At 46.4% G+C, this 15,269-nt stretch overlaps 1 protein-coding gene across 2 annotated transcripts in view; it reads left to right on the forward strand.

Annotated features, from left to right (window-relative positions):
- fto (FTO alpha-ketoglutarate dependent dioxygenase) overlaps positions 1-15,269 on the forward strand; it is a 637,435-nt gene that overhangs the window by 323,955 nt on the left and 298,211 nt on the right. The window lies entirely within an intron of this gene.

A 15,269-nucleotide genomic window follows, 5' to 3' on the forward strand; every position in this document is an offset into this window, starting at 1 on the left:
TAATGGCCACTAAATCATAGTCATTCACGATGATTTGCGCCATCAACTCATTTACCTTATTCCGAATACTACGAGCATTCAGGTACAGTACACTTATATTGGCTTTTGTACCTCTGTTCTGAATCTTAACACCTCGATCAGTAACCTCTCCTAAGTTATATTTCCTCTTAACCTTTCTCCTAATTTTCCTTGTCGTTGAACCCATATCTTCACGTAACAACCTGCCGCGTCGCTTACCATTAATGTTTTCACTTCCCGTTTTATTCCTTTTAGTATTCCTGGTCCTATTCACTGAGCTCCCCTCAGTCACTGTACCTTGTACTGTCGCCCTTTTTGATTTTTGACTATGGCTTCTCTGCCTTACACTTTCCCCCTTACTGCCTTTTATTTCTGTCCCTGTTTTACTACCTTCCAACTTCCTGCATCGGTTCCCATTACCCTGCCACATTAGTTTAAACTCTCCCCAACAGCTCTAGCAAACACCCCCCATAGGACATCGGTTCCAGTCCTGCCCAGGTGCAGACCGTCCGGTTTGTACTGGTCCAACCTCCCCCAGAACCGGTTCCAATGTCCCAGGAATTTGAATCCCTCCCTCTTGCACCATCTCTCGAGCCACGCTTTCATCCTCTCTATCCTGACATTCCTACTCTGACTAGCTCGTGGCACTGGTAGCAATCCTGAGATTACTACGTTTGAGGTCCTAATTTTTAGTTTAACTCCTAGCTCCCTAAATTCAGCTTGTAGGACCTCGTCCCGTTTTTTACCTATATCGTTGGTGCCTATGTGCACCACGACAGCTGGCTGTTCACCCCCCCCCCCCCCAGAATGTCCTGCAGCCGCTCCGAGACATCCTTGACCCTTGCACCAGGGAGGCAACATACCATCCTGGAGTCTCGATTGCGTCCGCAGAACCGCCTGTCTATTCCCCTTACAATTGAGTCAAGTTGCTGAGTGACCCTGCCAAAGAAGGACAATTTGAACTTGGGGGCTTTAATTTATAGTCCCCAGGGGCTTCCCGCCCTTTGGGGCGGACCCCGTACCTGGTTCCAAGTGATTGGACTGTGTTCCGATCACTTGGATCGATTTCTCCAATACTGAAGTTGTTCCCTGATCGTTGGGCGGTCCCTAAATGTCCATTGGCATCCCTTTGTCTTGGCTCCTGCTGGCGCCGAGGAGTCTGGCTTGGCTTTATTCACCTTGACTGTTGCGATTGTGCCTTTGAATTGCTCATTACTATGCAGATGGCTGCTGGTTTCAGTGCCGTCTGGTTCCTTACAGGTTTCAATACACATGATTTCTGTATTTGCTAGTCTTTGCCTGTGTTGGCTGAATTTCCCTTCAGCCTTTGCAGTTCTCCATTTTAAGTCGGGAAGTGGCCAACCCAGGTGGCTACACTATTAAGTAGCACTTTCATAGCAATAATCTGCTTATTGATGCTGAATTTGGGGATTACCAGAGCCACTCAGCCCCTGACCTAATTATAACTTTGGCCCAAACATGGGCAAAGTAGCTGAACTCTAGAGGTGATAGCCCTTGAATTCAAGGTAGCATTTAACCGAGTGTGGAATCAAGGGATCTCAGCAAAATTAAAGCCAATGGGAATTGGGTGGGAAACTCTCCACTAGTTGGAATCATACCTCGCACAAAGGAAGATACTTATATTTGTTGGAGTCCAATCGTCTCAGTCCCAGGACATGGTTGCAGGAGTTCCTCAGGGTAATCTCCAGGGTAAGCTGCTTTGTCAATGATTTTCATAGTGAGGATGCTCACTGGTGATTGAATAACAACCATTACCATTCACAACTCCTAAAATACTGAAGGAGTCAGTGTCCATGTGCAGCACAACCTTTACAACATTCAGGCAGGAAGGTGGCAAGTAACATTCACACCACAGAAGTGTCCGGCAATGACCATCTCTAACAAAATAAAATTTAACCTTCTCCCTATGACATTTAACAGGATTATCATTACTGAAATCCCACTGTCAACATCCTGGTGGTTACCATTGACCAGAAGCTGAACTAAACCAGCCATATAATTACTGTGGTTGCAAGAACAAGTCAGAGGTTGGGAATTCTGCAGCGACTAACTCACCTCCTGTCTTCCCAAAACCTGTTCACCACCTATAAGGTGATGGAACACTCCCCATCTTGCCTGGATGAGTGTGGCTCGAACAACATTCAAGAAACTCAGAACCCATCCAGGACAAAGCAGCCCACTTTATTGGCAGCCCATCCGCCACCCACTACAGAAATGTGAACCACAATGAGAGGACACGAGTACAGGACCAGGAATGTCTTGCTGCAATTATATAGGGCCTTGGTGAGACCATACCAGGCATAATGTATGCAGTTTTGCAGCAAAGCTTTACCAGACTGATTCCTGGGATGACGGTAAAGAGGTATGAGGAGAGATTGAGTCCTTTAGGATTATATTCGCTGGAGGTTCGAAAAATGAAAGGGGATGACATCGAAACCTAGAAAATTCTGACAGGCCTAGACAGGGTAGATGAAGGAAGGATATTCCTGTTGGTAGGGGGATCCAGAACTACTGGTCACAGTCTAAGGATACGGAGTAAACCATTTAGGAATGAGGTGAGAAATTCCTTCACCCAGAGAGTGATGAGCCTTTGGAATTCACTCCCACAGAAAGCAGTTGAGGCCAAAATATAGGGCGCGATTCTCTTGCCGTGTTCCGTTCAAGCGAGAACTCAACGTGGCCGGAAAATCCCAGGAGAGGCCGACAGCAAGCCTCCCGACAGCCTCTGTATCTCGTGAGATGACCAAAGACCCACAAGACGTCGGAGTCGGAACTCCGCCCCAAATGGGCATGACCAAATGCCAGTCCCGGAAGTAGGTTGTAAACCTATTTATGATCTACCTGCCCGGGATCCACCGGCATCCATCGATTTTCCGGCCTCCCCAGGGAGGCTGCAACTGGATGCCAATCAGTGCTGGTCCACACAAACGTGAACCAGGCAGAATGGCACCCGGGGGGTCTCTCAGGCCATCGGTGACTCCTGGATGGTCAGGGTAAGTGCAGGGTGGCCCCTGACCCTCCCCCTGTAACATGGGTACCTTGTCACTGTCCAGCTGGCACTTTGGCACTGCAACCCTGGTACTGACAAGGTGCCCGAATGGCACTGCCAAGCCAGCAGGAGCTCTGCCTGGATGCCATGGTGGCTGTGCAAGGGTACCCATGTGCCAGGGTGGAACTGCCAAAGGTCAGAGGACGAGGGCGCCATACCCACAAAATGAGGGTTGAGGGGGGGTTGAAGGGTGGGGGAGTGCACGCAGGTAAGTAGGGGCCTCTCAGAGGTTGAAGGGGTGATGTGTGTGGGTCCTAGAAGGGAGGGCTTGCAGTAAGGATGCTTTAGGGAGCCTGAAGAGGGGGAGAACCCCAGGGACCCCCATACCAGGGTGTCCTCACTTGGGGGACGTGGGGTAGTGTCCATGTGTGTGGGGGGTGACATTGTCCAAGGGTGGGGAGTGTGGGGGACCCACAAGTTAACTGAAAGATCGGGATACCCTTTCAAAATGGCAGCCAGGTCTCTGAGTTCAGCTGCCCAGTGCTAGAAAAAAATCGAAGTGTGGGCTTAACTGGTAAGAAACTCCCCATGGGCCAAATAAGTGACTAAGTGTCATTGAATAGCAGTGGGGAACTCACTGGCAGAGCCGGCGGGAAACTCACTGAAAAACCTGCCACAAATTAACTTAGAAATGTTTTGGGAGAATCGCACCCTTGTATGCTTTCAAGAAGGAATTAGATATAGCTCTTGGGGCTAAAAGGATCAAAAGGTATGGGGGGAAAGCGGGAACAGGTTACTGAGTTGGATGATCAGCCACAATCATAATGAATGACAGAGCAGGCTCAAAGGGCCAAATAGCTTCTATTTTCCATGTTTCTATGTACAAGATGCAGTGCAGCAATTCGCCAAGCTTCCTTTGACATCAATTTCAAACCTGTGACTTTTATCACCGAGAAAGACAAGGGCAGCAGGTGCATAGGAACACCACCACCTGCAAGTTCTATTCCAAGTTACACATCATGCTGACTAGGAACTACATCGCTGTTCCTTCACAGTTGCTGGGTCAAAAACCTGGAACTCCCTTCCTAACAGCCCAGTCAGTGTACCTACACCAGATGGACTGCAGCAATTCAAGAAAGCGGCTCATCATCTTCTCAAGGACAGTTAGGAATGGGCAAAAAAGACTGGCCTTGCCAGCGACTCCAACACCCCATGAAAGAATTAAAAGAAATGCACAGCACTTGCCAGACATCACAGGAATCTGAGCATGCCACAGGTCATATGGCATGGAACTTGTGCTTCATCGTTTGAGTGAAGTGCTCTGTCTTACAGATTGATTTCTGAAGAAATTGTACTGTACTTGAAGAGTTTATGCGTAACAAGATTGGATGTGTAGGGGATAATTAAAATCTAACTCCCCAGCCAGGTATCCCACAGAATAAGATGGGAATCGCAGCTCCTTCATTGACTTCAATAAAGAATAAAATTGATCAGCGTATAGAACCAGCAATGCACCCAATCTGGTCAGTTTCTCAGTGGGCGAGTTAGGTTAAAATTGCACCCATGATTACAGTGTGGCCTGGCTGTACCTCTGTACTTATATTCTGTGTGAATTCAAGAGGTTTGTAACTGCTAGTTTTATTTATCAGTAAAAGATTGATTGTGGGATACTGTTTCTGAAAATAATGTTTGTCTTAGAAATCTGTAAAGCAAGTAATTCAAATGAACTCAAAGAAACTTAACTTACTGGTTTGTCTGTCTAACCTTCTCATCTGCTGGCTCAAAGTGACTGTTATTTGAATTGACTTTAACAGTTGGCTATTGTTGTTTTCTGTTATAAATGACTTGAAGTGTGAATAAACGTGTCTGGTAATTTGGTCTGCTTGGAAAGTGTCTGACATAAATTATATTACTCATTTGAAAAGATGTCAGTGCACATCCTATTTGGATACTTATAGACAACAAATGGATCTATTCATGGAGGGTATGTAATTCCAGATTACGCTTGCAGACAAGGTTTTGCTATAGAAATGTTGACTATGGATGCTAACTATTTAAATTTTTTAAAGAGAGTTGCACTTGTGGATACAGAACATACAGGGTTAGAGACAAGAGTGAAAATATGAGACTGAGCATGGCTACTGTTTCAAAGACCCAGCACGGACGCGTTGGGCTGAATAGCCTCCTGTTGTGAGAATCTATGATTCTATTGCTTTGGCACTGGAAAAGGTATCTGGCAAAGTTGTATTATTTTTTTTTTTAATGAATCAACCATTTATTAATAAATAAAACTAGCAATACACCCGTGGCATTGCTCACAGTAAGTGGGAAATATTGAGTTTTATCCCATGTAACATACGATAATGATAATCAGAGCAGTTGTTTTGAAATTATTGAATTGAATAAATACTATTATTATTTGAGAATATTGTGGCAATATTAAGCAATATTAAATATTAAGCACCTCACATGGGAAGGATACCTCAGGCCCGATCTTCAATGTGAGAAAAATGCCACCTGGGTACCATGACACTGCCAGCCTGGCACCATGATAGTGCCCCTACCAGCCTGGCAGTGCTATCTGGGCACCATGACAGTGCCAGGCTGACACCCAGGTGGCACTGCCAGGGTGCCAGTGCTAAGTTGCCTGAGTGGCATCAGGGGTGTTGAGGTACCATCTGCCCCAGATACCAGCCACCTGGGGGCCTCTGATTGCCTGGGAGACCCCCACCCCTCCCCAAGTGCTGTTCTGCCTCATCCCCATTTGTGGGACCAGTGCTGAACGGCGCCTGGCCAGGGTCTCCTCGGCGAGGCCGGTAGATCCTGGGAACCTGTTCTGGCGTTGGCAGAGTTAAGTGAGTTTTTAAATCTGGGCAGGATCCAGATCACAAAGTCTCAAGTGATCTCGCGAGGCGTAATGATCATGAGGAATCCCAGGAGAGGCTTCTCCCAGGATCTATCGGAGACGTCCCGTCCCAATTCTGGCGGGATACGGCCGATAAATTGTGCAATTCAGCTTTTGCTGTTGTTTATAGATTTTAAAGTAAATAAAATAGATCAAAGCCAATGTTCAGAACAGAACAACTTACAGGTTCTTATGCTTGCATGAGAGCTGATGCATCATGCATTTGGTTATTGGTATCTGAATGCAATTTCTCTAAGACTGAAACATCACTTCTTCCACATCTGGAGAAGTTATGCTGACAGTGGAGGAACAGCTTCAAGAAAGGTCCCAGCCTGAGCCTTTCTATGCTCCTAGCGATCACGCCAACCATGCTGGTTGTGATGTCTGTCCTTATTACTGTTGTACCCTCCTGCTGGTATAAGGTTAATACTGCCACAGCATTAATGAAATCTGTCTGTGGCTGTTGAAGGATTTGTTGCTAACATCAATAAAGTTATAACTTCACTGGCATGGGAATATTTTGACGGATGTCATCTTCATGTAAAAACAGCTGACATTTCCAAGATATTAAATATAAAATGTTAAATTATCTCCTTTACTTTGGACTTGTGCATTGATTTTTTTTTTCAAACATAACTTGCTAAGATTTGAAATGAATGTATTACGGGATCACACAGGCCCTTGAGTAGCCTGTTAGATGCTCAGTTTATAAGGAATTTTTAGAAAACATGACCATTTGGTCTGAACAATCTTAAGTCAACATCGTCCCTTTACACCATGTACCAGCCCAGATATATTCATATCAGAATTTCATGGTCGGACCAATTTTATGTGAGTTTAGCAAATTATTATGTTTAACAAGAAATATATGCTTTATATTTACTCTCACAGATTTCATACTTTTGAGCATTCAGGCTGAACTTAGACAGATGAATGAACTTTGTGTTGAAAGTATATTTTCAGGAGTTTACGGTTGCAATCTTCACGATCATGCTAATGTTTCAAAATTATTAACAATACAGATTCATACCACTGTGCATTGCTTTACTGTCAGGTTGCGTTTAATTTTAGAATTGTGAATTTGGTTAAGTCACTTAGACTGGAGAACCAATCCTGAATGTACGAGAAGAAGTTGGAAGTGTGTGTTCCGCTCAAGGAAATTCTCTCCAATTACTCATACAGAGTTGATTTTGAACTTTTAAACTGATCCTGAAGAGGAAGATGGAACATAGGTTTGTAGCCCATGTCCCTTCTAGGTTGTAGTTGTTAACAGCGTGGAATAATTAACCTTTGTGGACCTCAGAAACTCACTGCTGTTCAACTTCTTCATTTTCAATGTCCATGATAAAGTCCGCTGAACGGCACGTTTAGCAGGGTGTTTCTCGGCGGCTGCTATCGAACAGCACTTTGCTGGGGGGGGGGGCGGAGTTTGGCCTCGGGGAGTTTCTCCCCGCGGAGGCCGCACTTCAGCTTCAGCTCTCCAGCAGGAAAGGCTCCTCGCAGATCGGGGTGTCATTTTGGAAGGCTGCCCCGATCTTGCCTACCCCCCCCCCCCCCCCCCTCCGCCACTTTCAGGCCCCCCACACTCTTTTGCCCTCACCATCACCTCCAAACTTGGGGAAGCCGCCAGGAACCCCCTTCACCCCCCATATATCTGAAAGGGGCCCTGGGCCTGACCCCTGGCACTGCCAACCTGGCACCAGGCACCCTGACACTGCCAACCTTGCACCCTGGCAGTGCCACCAGGGCAACATGGCAGTGCTGACAGGGTGCCTAGGTGGCATCAAGCTGGCACTGCCAAGGCGCCAGCTGTTAGCGGGGTAACCAAGGCACCCTGGTGTCGTCTCCCAGGTGGATCTGGTGAGTCATGGGCACCAGGTGAAACTGGCCGAAAGCCTCATTTAACTAGGCAGATCCAGTGACCGAGGCAGACCGAGTCAGGTGACTCGCGTGAGGTTTCGTGCCTGGCCTGGAGCACGATTTGGGGCTCGCGCGCAATTCACCTTTTGCGCTCAGATCCGTGCTGGATGAAACGAGGTAGCTGAATCACGCCCAATATATTTGAAACACTAGTGTATTATATTTTACAGATACTCTATCAAATCCTCTTCAATAGTTTATGACAGACAACAGGGTTGGTAACAAAGTAATGGGCAAACCTGGGACTTGTTCGTGTCTTTCTTACATCAGCAATTTGCATACACTTCAGATTCTGTTTAGATGTATTAGACTACAGATTTCCAACAGGGTCAGCTGGAAGAGTTGAATCCAGATCCTAGTGTCAGCGGTCTCCGCATCAAACAATTCTGAAGGGGAACATTTTCCAACTGATAGCTGAATTTTCATACCATGCAATCTCGCCTCATAGCTAGTTGATCAAAATGGGAGATGACAGCATCTGTTGAAAGTCATTATTGACTGGACTTCCTGCCCACTAGGCTAATAAATACAGTAGACAAGCATTATCCTGAGCCTTCTGATTGCTGCAAATACTGTCCCCTGCATTTAGAAAGTACGTAAACAAACTGCCCTTTTCAAACATTTTCTGCCTCACACCATTCATTTTGAAGATATTCTTGTTTCACAGTAAAGATCAATCACAATCATCAGCAAAAGGTAGGGGGCAACAAACAAGTGTTCTCCTTAAATTCATACACTGTGAAATGTCAAGTATCTCAGGAAGGATTTTTAAGAAGTTAGCATTTTCAGCCTTTACTTGAACTGTAAGAATAAAAATTAGTTTGTAACTGTGATGAGACTCAGCTGTATTCAGTCATAACAGGATTTTTTTTATTAATAAATATTTAACTGTTCCTGTGATTATGGTACGAATTAAGTAATGGCATGATGGGAAAACTGGTCAATGGGAAGACTGGTCAAAATGTTTGATACAATGTAAGAAAGGCTGAACAACTCATTCCAGCTCACCAGACCCCTGTAAAGAATGCTCACAGTTCACCAGACCCCTGTAAGAATTGCTGTCCTAACCATTTCAGACTGTAAGACTGATAAGGCCAACTCTGCATAACAAGTCTGAAAAGATCAGCGAAGGTCGAGCCATTCCAAAACACCGGACCTAGGCAACTCCTGATAAAACTAACTCGTCATAACCCAGGGCCGTAGGAATTAAACAAGATAAGTTCAGGAAGAAATAATTCTATTCCGACCTTTCAATGTTCCCTCCAAGGACAAGATAATGGTATGAGTGATGTGACCAAAAAAGGTCTGTTCTATGCTTCCGTTTGTATTTCCGATCAAATTCCTGACTATACTGTTGTCACGCAATCTTGATAATGATAATGTATAAATATTGAGTTAATTCTCTGCGAAAGGGAGGAACTTGCGAAAGACTCAGCAGTTTTGTTGACTGCTCTCTGACTTCAAGTTTCAGCCAGTACTGCATGCAGTCTTTTCAAAAATAAAGCTTTGTTATTCTGTCTTAATGAGTATGTTGAATCTTTCTACTACAGAAGTGTGAAAATATTGACTTTAGCATTTCAGTTATGTTTGTGCACAGTTGGTTGTGCAGCATGTTCGTGTTCTGTGGGTTTACACCATTGATTCTCGACCTGAAGCATTTCTGATCTGTGTTAACTGTGAAGGAAATGTGCCTCCCTCCAAAAAGAAAGATAGGAAATTGGTAATCAGTCCATGCACGAGCTGGTAACTGCAGTGGGTGAAACATTGATCAAAGCCAACATGTAACATTTTGCCTGCCGACTTCCGGTGGCGGCTATGAAGGAGTAAGTCGCACATTTGTGGCTCCCGCTCGGGTCGGACTTTTGGACCTTTTCCCCCGATTCTTTACTGGACTTGATTTGAAAAATCGATGATAGAGGCAATTGTGTACTGGATTCCCACATTGGTGCATGGAGAGGAGGACTAGAAGTGCTTGCGAAGGCAGAAACAGACAGACAGAGAAGGCTTGGGCTGAAGCTGCAGTGGGAGAAAGCATGGCGGATGACCGGACCTCTGGCTTGTCAACCCAGTGGTCAACTGAGCAGCTGATGCAAGTTATCCAGGATGGCTTCGCCAAGCAGAAGCGGGAAGAGGCAATTGCGCGGCTGGAGCTTAGATTGGATGCCGAAGTAGAGAAGGCGCTGGCTGACCAGGATGAGCATCAAACTGCGGTGGAGTGGAGGTGGGGATGCTGAGAGACTAGCAGAAAAGGCTCCTGGAGAAGGTGGAGGACCTAGAAAATAGGTCCCACCAGCAGAACTTGAGGATCGTTGGACTCCCGGAGGGGTCCGATAGTGCGGACGCTGGGGCATACACAGCGGGCATGTTCGAGAAGCTGCTGGGGGATGGGGCATTCTCCCGACCCTTGGAGGTGGACAGGGCTCACAGAGCGCTCGCGAGGAAGCTGTGAATGGGAGACCCCCCTCCTCGAGGGCAATGGTGGTGAGATTCCACAGGTATTTGGATAAGGATATTTACAGTGGGCCATGCCGACACGGAGCTGTAAATGAGAGAACAGTATCCTGCGGATCTATCAGGACCTGAGTGCGGAGGTGGCCAGTAGAAGAGCGGGGTTTAACCAGATCAGGTCGACCCTTTTAAGAAAAAGGTGAAGTTTGGACTGCTGTATCCGGCCCGTCTCTGGGTCACGTACGGGAGCAACATTTTTATTTTGAGTCGCCTGAGGGAGCGCTGGACTTGGCGAAAAGAAAAGGACTGATGATGGACTGAGAACTTTTTAACTTCTTCAACGTTCATGTTTTAAAAAGTTTCTCGTTTTTCGTTTTGTGGACGCTGTTTGTAATGCCGTTTGTATTTACTTAGGGCCAGTTGCAGAGCTGAGTGAGTTAAAGTTTACATTTGCACTGTTGGGGGATGGAGGTGTGTTTGTTCAGATGCTGGATCTCTTCCTTGATCTTTTTTTTTGTTTAGCGGGTTTTTTTTTCTGTCGGGCAATTGTGTTGGGATTGTTTGTCATCTGAATATGTGTGTATGAGCGGTGGGGAGGAAACAATAGGTGGGAGAATGTCTGGCGCCAGGGGTGAGGGCCACCATGTTAGCTGGGCGGGCTAGCTCACGAAGCGTAGTGGGGGGTGAGCAGATGTTAGGCTTATCAAAGGGGTCGATTTACATTGTGCTGTTACTGGGGGGGGGGGAAATGTTCTGCTGACGAGGGAGGGACTGTTACTGAGGGACAGAGAGGAGGTCGGGGGCGGGCCGGTGGAGGCACGGGCTGGAGATAGGCCCAAGAAAGGTGATGGCTGATCGGCGAAGGGGGGGGGGCGATGAGCCCCCCAACTAGGCTGATCCCCTGGAATGTACGAGGGCTAAATGGGCCGGTCAAGAGGGCACGCGTGTTCGCACATTTGAGAGGACTGAATGTGCACGTTGTAATGCTGCAGGAGACGCACCTTAGAGTAACTGACCAGATTAGATTAAGGAAAGGTTGGGTCGGACAGGTTTTTCACTCGAGACTGGACTCGAAGACTAGAGGGATCACGATCCTGATAAACAAGCGGGTGGTGTTTGAGGCGGGTAGAATAGTTTTGGATGTGGGAGGCCAGTACATTATGGTCAGTGCGAAATTGGAGGGGGTGCAGGTGTTACTAGTAAATGTGTATGTGCCAAATTGGGACGATGTGGAGTTTATAAAGAGGATGCTGGGGAAGATACCGGACCTGGATTTGCATAAGTTAGTCATGGAAGGGGACTTCACCACAGTTATTGACCCTGGCTTGGACCGGTCAAGCTCAAAAACAGGCAGGGTGCCAGCAATGGCAAAGGAACTAAAAGGGTCCATGGAGCAGATGGGGGTGTGGACCCATGGAGATTTGGGCAGCCGAGGGTGAAGGAGTTCTTCTACTCACACGTGCATAAAGTGTACTCCCAGATTGATTTCTTTATTCTGAGCAGGACTTTACTGATGGGGGTGGTGGACACGGGATATTCGGTGATCACAATCTCAGACCATGCCCCGCACTGGGTTGACCTACAGGTTAGTAAAGACAGTAACCGGTGCCCGCACTGGAGGCTGGACTGGGACGTTTAGCTGACGATGAGATGTGCGGGCGGCTGAGGAAATGTATTCAGAACTACCTGGAAGTCAATGACATGGGGGAAATTTCGGCAGCGGTGGTCTGGGAAGCATTGAAAGCGGTGGTTAGAGGGGACCTGATCTCGATACGGGACCAGTAGACCAAATGAAGGACGATTTTCGGAGGTGGGATGCGCTCCCGTTGTCATTAGCTGGGAGGGTGCAGATGGTGAAGATGACAGTCCTCCCGAGATTCCTGTTTGTGTTTCAGTGTCTCCCCATCTTTATTTCGTGGTCCTTTTTTAAACGGGTCAACAAAGTGATCACTGGCTTTGTTTGGGCGGGCAAGAAGGATGCTTGAGCGGAGCCGGGGAGAGGGCGGGCTGGCGCTGCCAAACTTCAATAACTATTATTGGGCGGCGAATATAGCCATGATCAGGAAGTGGGTGGTGGGGGAGCGTATGGAGGCGGCTTCATGTAAGGCACCAGCTTAGGGGCATTGATAACGGCGCCTCTGCCATCTCCGCCGGCACGGTTCTCCACCAGCCCCATGGTGGTGGCGGCCCTGAGAGTCTGGGGGCAATGGAGGAAGCATGTGGGAGCAGAGAGAGCATCGATTTGGTCTCCAATCTGTAATAATCACCGGTTTGCCCCTGGAAGGATGGACGGGGGTGTTCGGAGATGGCAGAGAGCAGGGATTGAGAGGATGTGGAATATGTTGATAGAGTGGAGCTTTCCTAGCTTGTTGGAGCTGGAGGGGAAATTTGGATTGGCGAGGGGAAACAAGTTCAGGTACCTGCAGGTGCGGGACTTCCTACATAGGGAGGTTTCAACCTTCCCACTCCTACCACCAAGGGGGAATACAGGACAGGGTAGTTTCCAGAGGGTGGGTGGGAGAAGGGAGGCTCTCTGACATTTACAAGGAACTTATGGGGTCAGAGGAGACGCAGACTGAGGAGCTGAAGCGCCAGTGGGAAGAGGAGTTGGGAGGAGAGATAGAGGATGGTCTATGGGTGGACGCGTTGAGTAGAGTCAACGTATCCACAACATGTGCCAGGCCCAGCCTGATACAGTTCAAGGTCGCTCACCGGGCCCACATGACAGTGGCCCGGATGAGCAAGTTCTTTGGGGTAGAAGAAAGGTGTGCAAAGTGTGCGGGAGGGCAAGCGAACCATGTTCACATGTTCTGGACATGTCCAAAGCTTAGGGGATTCTGGCAGGGGTTTGCAGATGTCATGTCCACGGTATTAAAAACAAGGGTGGCACCGAGTCCAGAGGTGGCGATTTTCAGGGTGTCGGAAGATCCGGGAATCCAGGAGGAGAAAGAGGCAGACGTTCTGGCCTTTGCTTCCCTGGTAGCCCGGAGGCGGATATTACTAGCTTGGAGGGACTCAAAGCCCCTGAAGTCGGAGACCTGGCTATATGACATGGCGAGCTTTCTCTGTTTGGAGAAAATCAAGTTCGCCTTGAGAGGGTCAATGTTAGGGTTCGCCCGGAGGTGGCAACCGTTCGTCGACTTCTTTGCGGAAAATTAATCATCAGCAGAAGGGGGGGGGGTTAGTTCAGTTTAGAGTAGGGGGTTAATAAAGGTGGGACCTGTTGGGGAGGAAGACAGCTTTTGCACTATGTTTATAGATTCATGTAACATTGTTTATTTTGTTGTTGTTGTCAAACCCAAAAAATACCTCAATAAAATGTTTATTTAAAAAATTGCCTGCCCTCTTGCCCATGAATTGTGTGTGGAGCTCGCAGAGTTAAAGGGGAACAGTGGTACCTAATATTCGAGAGGTGAGTGGGGGAATTTATAAAAAATATTTAATTTCTTGCATTCGTCTTCTTTTGTGAAATCTTTGAAATTTATCTAAATTTGGTACTAGTGGGGAAGAGAGATTAAAAGCAATCAGCAGAGGTGCTGAACATGAACCTAAATGACAGGAGCTGGATGGGTTGAATGACCTTTCCTCATTTTCACCTTCTTATGCTCTTATCTAATAATGCATTTTTCATGTTGTGAACAAGACTTCCGATCTTAAATTCTGTGCAGTCGTGCCAATGTTACAAGAGCACTATATTTTATTTATATAACAGTGTGCATCAATATGTGGGTTCTTTCATTATTCTTATCTTTAACTTATTGGTATCATTTTTATCAATGTATTTTGCTACATAATATTACGATGGTGTTTATCTTATTGGTATTTTATTTTTGTGTATAAATATTGGCAATGTATTGATAATGCAGTTATGCATTTTATGTGACTGTTTTTGTTTTGGGAGCTGTTCATGTTGTGTATATTATATTTTTCTGTTAATGAAGGAATCATAAACAGTTTATGGTATATCAGTGCGTCAGCAAAAACCTGCTGGTTTAAAAATGCTAATATTTTGTGCACAACACTCATTTATTGCATTGGTGTCAAAGCCCTTACCTCACCTCCTAACTTTTAAGAGAGCATTTTTATTTGGGCAATTATGTAATTTTTGTAAAATTGTATCATTATGAGGGATTTTTGTTCCTCTCCCAAAACACATTTGGCCTGTTACCATCAGCAGTCACGAGTGTGATGGAGTCCAACTTACGGGCTGTTCTAAATAATTAATTTTAAATATACAAGAGTATTTGTTGCTCCTTGTCAACTTTGATGTAGGAATGAAGAGATAGCACTGTCCGTCACTGTGGTGATATGCATCACTGTATATACACATAGGCTTAATGTAAATACACTACGACTAAGTAACCACTAGAGGGAGCACCGGAGATGTCATGACATGCAGACATATAGCTAATGAACACATAGAATAGGACACGACCAATGGGCAGTCAAGACACCCAGATGTGACACTACCACAAGGGGGCATTACAAAACCCATATATTAAAGGACAGGGCACACATGCTCTGTCTCTTTCCACAGGCGACATTTAGAGAGAAGGACAGGGGCAGATCAGAAGCATCACACCCACCACGTGGCTTAGAGCAGATTGGTTAGTTAGACTGAGTTACTATAGCAAGATTAGCAGGAGAGTCAAACTCATAGAGAACTGTGCTGATGGTTCAAGAAATCACATTGAACTTACTTCAAAGTCTGGAGTATCTTTTGGTCAAAGCTGCACCGAGTTGCAGCCTGTGTTATCCCAGAGTACATAACACATCATGGTACCAGTAGTGCCTGTTGAATCTATATAGTACAACTCCGCAAGATCCGTGACTACCAGCAACAGCACCCAGGCAAGATGATCGAGATTCCGGTTCCTCAGCAGCTCAGGACCCACGGAAATCTCAGTGCCAACTGGTGTGCATTCAAGCAGAGATTAACATAGATTAACATAGAATTTGCAGTGCAGA

This window comes from Scyliorhinus torazame, chromosome 10 (genome assembly GCF_047496885.1).
Source record: "Scyliorhinus torazame isolate Kashiwa2021f chromosome 10, sScyTor2.1, whole genome shotgun sequence".
NCBI classification, from domain to species: domain Eukaryota; kingdom Metazoa; phylum Chordata; class Chondrichthyes; order Carcharhiniformes; family Scyliorhinidae; genus Scyliorhinus; species Scyliorhinus torazame.